This window comes from Colobus angolensis, unplaced genomic scaffold (genome assembly GCF_000951035.1).
Source record: "Colobus angolensis palliatus isolate OR3802 unplaced genomic scaffold, Cang.pa_1.0 Scaffold534, whole genome shotgun sequence".
NCBI lineage: Eukaryota > Metazoa > Chordata > Mammalia > Primates > Cercopithecidae > Colobus > Colobus angolensis.
The window spans coordinates 663,923-670,716 of NW_012118866.1; positions in this window are offsets into that span (position 1 = coordinate 663,923).

A 6,794-nucleotide genomic window follows, 5' to 3' on the forward strand; every position below is an offset into this window, starting at 1 on the left:
TGGCACATCTCTGTAATCCCAGCTACTCGGGAGGCTGAAGCAGGAGAATCACTTGAATCCGGGAGGCAGACATTGCAGTGAGCCAAGATTGTACCACTGCACTCCAGCCTGGGTGATGGAGTGAGACTCAGTCTCAAAAAAAAAGAAAAAGACTACACATTGGGTACAGACTTGACGGATAAAAAAGACTACCCTTGGGTGATGGGTGCACCAAAATCTCAGAAATCACCACTGAACTTTTCCATGCACCCAAACATCACTTGTTCCCCAAAAACTACTGAAATAAAAGTTTTAAAAAAATAAATAAGAACAGACATAGGGGAAAAGAAAAAAATATTCAACCTGAAAAAGGTCTGGAGTAGTGAATACTACAGAAACTCCATAGCTAACTTTGACTATAAAAAAAAAAAGTGCATTCTTACCCAGCGTGACCTCATTTTCAGAATTCTGCCGAGTTATTTCTAGGTGGTTCTGTCCAGATTCTGGATCCCTCCATGCTCCTAGGAGATATATACAGCCGAACCACCAGGTGTGGCTAACTCCTGAGGAAACATAACACCCCCTCTCAAACACATGGCCTTGGAACAAAATGCCTCTCTAATGCCTGAGTCAGGGCAAGTGACAAAACAGAAGAAACGAAACAGTGATTATTTCAGCTCTTAAATGCAATAAAGGGGGCAGGAGGAGAGAGAGAAAAGAAACAAGCTGACATTTATTGAACACCTATACGCTGAGCCAGAAGCTTCTCAGAATTGCCCAGAGTTACACAGCGAGTCCAGGGTGTGGCTGGGAATTCAACTTAAGGCTGTTGGACTCTGAAGCTTTTGGTTTTCGTTTTTTTTCCTCTACTACACAATACTGCATGCCATGTGAGCAATATCCCGACACAGAATGAAGTAACGAATATCTTTAAGGCAAACAAACACATCAGTAGAATCTGATGATTTCAGGGTCAAAGAAAAGAATAATTTTAATGTAATCCCTCATTACCACAGCCGTGGCACTGGCCTCATATGGGTAAGGAGATTTGGGCAAACTTTTGCAGGCTGATGAAATTTTGGAGCCTAAATTTTAAAGTTACTAGGCCTCCCTGCTGGGTAAAATTCTTTTGGAATTTCTGAGCGGCAAGAAAGTTGGTTGCAGGAGCCCCACTCTGGTAGTAAAAGGTGACCTGAGGGGGGTTGGGGGCTAGGGGAGGGAGAGCATTAGAAGAAACACCTAATGTAGACGATGGGTTGATGGGTGCAGCAAACCACCATGGCACGTATATACCTACGTAACAAACCTGCACGTTCTGCCCATGTACCCCAGAACTTAAAAGTATAATAAAAATATAGAGAAAAATTAAAAATATATATAATCTGTAAAGACAAATGACTTAATAGTCTTCCCAAAAGGAGAAAACTGAGCTGTGCCTCAAGAGTTATATTTCTATTTAAAAAAAGAGAGAGAAAAGGTGACCTGTATAAGAGAAATGGCTGACTCACCTGGGAGTTGCTCACTATCTCCTTGCCACCCTGCTCTTCTCTGCAGGAATTCCCAGAGCCAGGAGATCAGTGGTAACAACACACTTCGGCTGGGGGAAGAAAAAGGAGGCATTAGAGTACATGGCTCTCAGCTCCTCTTGGGGACTAGCCCAACTGGGTTCAGACACAGAACAGCCTTTCCTGCTCCTCAGTATCTGCTTTGTCCTATCAAAGGAAGGTTGGTGAAAAACCAAAATGAAACATTTCTAAGATGAAAGTTTTAGGTCTTCCTCTCCATATCCATCTAGGTACTGACTGTCAGGGTTTTATGATTTTGTTTTTCAGGTTTTTTGTTTTTTTTTTTTTGAGACAGGGCCTCCCTTTGTCACCCAGGCTGGAGTGCAGTGGCACGACCTTGGCCTCAACCTCCTAGGCTCAGGTGATCCTCCCACTTCAGCCTTCCTGAGTAGCTGGGACTACAGGTGCCTGCCACCATGCCCAGCTAGTTTTTTTTTTTTTTGTATTTTCAGAGCAGACGGAGTTTCACCATATTGCCCAGGTTCATCTCGAACTCCTGGGCTCAAGCAATCCACCCACCTCAGCTTCCAAAGTACTGGAATTACAAGCACGAGCCACCACAACTGGCCTTGTTTTTCAGTTTTGATAAACACCTGAGTCATCTAAATTGGTTTGGGGGACACTTAACTGTTTTAAGGATTACTGCACCTTAGTTTAACCCTACCCTTTTGCCCTTCCCACCAACCAGACCTAAAATCTGTCTCCAACTGCAACCTATTGGGACCAGTAATCTTTGACTCACATAAGGAAATGTGCCACAGGCTCCCCTATGTTGTTTTACAAAACATGCCAACCGAGGTCCTTCTTCACTTTGGAGGTGCCCATTTAGGATCTCAGAGATTCATGCGGTCAGCCTGAGCTCCACACACCAATCTTCCAAGTAGAAGGGAGCTGTACCTTCTACCCCACTTTCTGCACTCAGAGAGTACTTCTATGCCCTCCCCACAGAAGGGTACTTCCTTCCTCCCCACACTGCTACTTCTTTTTTTTTTTTAATCTGATTTTGGACTTTTTTTTTCTTCTAAGCTAAACATCTTTCAGTACACGTAAGAAGGCTGGCATCACATCTGGGAAATGCCTTAACAGATATTTGAGGAGTTACTGCACGTTAAGTGGGTAAAAACACACTTCGGTTTCAATGCGTACATAATCTCCCCTTGATGCTCTTCAATAGAGACAAGATTCCTGTCTGTAGATAAAATAAATCACAGTATTAGGAAAAAACATAACAGCAAATTTGGAGGTATAATCAATTTAAGGAGAAGCAAAGGAAAAGACTTAGTAATGGGGCATTATTGTCTACATCTAGAAGATACATTATCTGAAAGCTTAAGAAAGCCCTTATCTTAGGAATCTGAAGCTGAGGATAATCTCAAGTTCACTTAGCGCCAGTCACTTTAGTTTTTAAAAAACTTTAACTTAAACCCCAGCCTAGGCAACATGGCGAAACCCAATCTCTACTAAAAATACAAAACTTAGCCAGGCGTGGTGGTGTGTGCCTACAGTCCCAGCTAGTTGTGAGGCTAAGGCGGGAGGACTGCCTGAACCTGGGAGGCAGGGGTTGCAGTGAGCCCAGAATGCACCACTGCACTCCAGCCTGGGTAACAGAGCAAGACTCTGAAAAAAAAAAAAAAAAAAAAAATATTAACTCTTCTTATTGTGTCTTTTTTCTTGTAAGACATTAACTAAATGTTATTAGTAGTAAATGGTGACTGTTTTACAATTGGGTTTCATTACTAACAATGTCAAAACAAGCAGTAGGCGGGGCGCGGTCGCTCAAGCCTGTAATCCCAGCACTTTGAGAGGCCGAGACGGGCGGATCACGAGGTCAGGAGATCGAGACCATCCGGGCTAACACGGGCTCTACTAAAAAAAAAAAATACAAAAAAGTAGCCGGGCGAGGTGGTGGGCGCCTGTAGTCCCAGCTACTCAAGAGGCTGAGGTAGGAGGATTGCCTGAGCCTGGCAGGTGGAGTTTGCAGTAAGCTGTGATCATGCCACTGTATTCCAGCCTGGGCAACAGAGTGAGACCCTGTCACATACACACACACACAATAGATGATAAGGTTAAATAAGTTGTTCACTCTGTCAGCATCTATTAAGTCCTTCCCATGCACAACACTAACTACATGCTAGAAATACATAAATGAGAGGCTTCCTAAGGTGTGAATTCTTTTTTTTTTTTTTGTAGAAATGGAGTCTTGCTCTGTCGCCCAGGCTTGCGTGCAGTGGCGTCTTGGCTCACTGCAACCTCCACCTCCCGGGTTCAAGCAGTTCTCCTGCCTCAGCCTCCCAAATAGCTGGGACTACAGGTGCATGCTTCCACACCCAGCTAATTTCTTTTGTATTTTAGTAGAGACAGGGTTTCACCGTGTTACCCAGGCTGGTCTCAAACTCTTGAGCTCAGGCAATCTACCCACCTTGGCCTCCCAAAGTGCTAGGATAACAGGTGTGAGCCACTGTGCCCAGCCAAAGGTAATTCTTAAAGAAAAAAAGAATGTCTTGCCACAGCCCATCAGTGACTTTTGACAGATATTTGGGTAAGTTCTTCTGTTTTCCAAAAATACGACTCAAGACTTAATCATATTTCATGAATCTAATTAGTATACTCATAGTATGTGTAAATTGTGCTTTGTTTTGCAATTCTAGAAAGTTGTGGGAAAATATTTTAGTTTAAACACACAAAAAGAACCATTTTCAGAGGTAGAAACTGTGTTCCATTTATTTCTAAATCCCATTTATTCTGTACACGAGTCCTTCCAGGGTCTCTGTTCGGCTCGTAGAGAGAGGCTCAAATCCACAGGAACCCGTTGGCCTACACATAGACTCTCCCTCAGGATCTGGAGACCCCAGCCCTGAGGACACCTGAGCATAGACAGGAACTAGTGCGCTTGAAGGTGATAGAGAGGTAAGCTCTCCAACTAGGACACTTCTTAATGCCATGGTTCCTAGTTATTGCTCTGCACATATACAGAAAAGGCTTTATGTACTTCATTATTCTGGCTCACAACCTTCTAGACCCAGTCTCACATTTTTAGGATACAGTATGAGCTGTAAGGCTCCATTGCAAGCGCTGTTGCGCATTTAAAGCTAATCCTGCCACACAAATTCTATTTAGGTTGAATTGTAAAATTGCTGGTTTTGTAGACCAAAACAGCAATCTTGTAAGGTTCAACCCAATACATTGAGAGAAGGAGTAAGTTATGGTTTAAAAAGCCAACCTCTAGTGTTGGAACTAATTCTCCTTTCCCTTCCTCCAAAGGATTAAGTATATAGAATGCTTTCCTCTCAATTGATGCCAAGTCAATCCTAAGAAAAGGCATTTGGGGAAATGTAGACATGTTCTGAGCCCCAGTCCTCTCAGAGAACAATGGAAGACCTTTATAATTTCCTTTAGTTAATAAACCCGTCTAGCTGCCAGGTGCTTAAAACAGCCCACAGCTGACCCAACCATCATTAACATCATCAGTGCAGCAGAGCCTCCTGTCCTTGAGGGAGGGTCTCAGAGACAAGAATCTCACCCCATTGCCAAACTGAAAGTTAAGGCACAGAATCACAGTGAAGACTCACTGAGATGGTGACATAATCAAATTCAGAACTAGTCTCTGAAGACCCTGGAAACCGACTTCTGTCTCAACAGCACAAATAAGAAAACTCTGCTACTTCATAAGCAAGTGAACGTTTAGTGAGAGAAAGAAAAGTCTGTCAGACTGAAATCTTAATTTTCTCTTTATCTCATGTGAGTGATGTGGTAGAGAATCAAGGGCAAGACAAACCCTTTCTTGGGATGGATTTCCTACTGTTTTCAGCCTCAATGCTTTAAAAACATTTCTTCTACATTTAGGGAACATTTAGAGTCTCCCATGTGGGTTCTCTGATGTGCACTAAAACGTGAACTATTGTTGAATCGCCTCCCACATTCACTACATTCATAGGGGTTTTTCTTTTCCTTTTCTTTTTCTTTTTTTTTGAGATGGAGTCTTGCTCTGTCACCAGGTTGGGATGCAGTGGTACGATCTCGGCTCACTGTAACCTACCACTTCCTGGTTCAAGCAATTCTCCTGCCTCAGCCTCCAAAGTAGCTGTAATTACAGGCACACACCGCCATGTCCGGCTAATTTTTGTATTTTTGGTAGAGACAGGGTTTCACCATGTTGGTCGGAATGGCGTTAATCTCCTGACCTTGTGATTCACCCACCTTGGCCTCCCAAAGTGCTGAGATTACAGGTGTGAGCCACCGTGCCCAGCCAGGGGTTTTCTCCTGTGTGAATTTGCTGCTGTATAATGAGACTTGAGCTCTGATTAAAGCTTTTCCCACATTCCCCGCATTTACAGGGTCTCCAGTGTGAATTCGTAGGTGGGTAATGAGGTTTGAGTGGTCACTGAAACCTTTCCCACATTCCAGATAGTCAGGGTTTCTCTCCTGTGTGGATCCTTTGATGGCTGGTGGGGGTGGAGCTCTTTCTGAACTTTTTTGCACACTGGGCACTGGAAGGGTTTCTCACCAGTGTGCATTCGCCAGTGTACAGAGGTGTGAGCTATTGATGAAACTTTTTCCACACTCACTACACTTATGAGGTTTCTCTCCTGTATGGAGAGTAATGAGGCTTGAGCTCTGGGTAAAGCTCTTCCACCACTCTCCACATTTGTAGGGCTTCTCCCCTGTGTGGATTCTCTAGTGTGCTGTAAGGTTAGAATGATCACTGAAGCCTTTCCCACATTCAAAGTACCCAGATTTATCAGATCCCTTAAATTCCAACAAAATGACAGCCCCACCAGGGAGGGGAAGGTCATCTTAAGCATAAGAAATTCATCCCTCTAATAATCTAAGGTTGACTCTAATTTTAATTTGGGGTTTTCCATGTTTATTTTTTCTATTAACCTGGCTAAGTGATAATTAATTGTAGTTAAAATTCAGGTCAAGCATGGTGGTTCATGCCTGTAATCCCAGTACTTTGGGAGGCTGAGGTGGGAGGATGGCTTGAGTCCAAGAGTTCAAGATCAGCCTGGGCAACATGGTGAGCCCCTGTCTCTAAAAAACAGAAAAGAAAAAGGAAAAGATTTTTATTAAAAAAAACCTAAATAAATTCAAATAGGAATTTAAAGATAGACCAGGCACAGTGGCTCAGGTCTGTAATCCCAGCACTTTGTGGGGGCCAAGGCGGGTGGATCACCTGAGGTCAGTAGTGCAAGACCAGCCTGGCCAACATGGTGAAACCCTGTCTCTACTAAAAATACAAAAATTAGACAG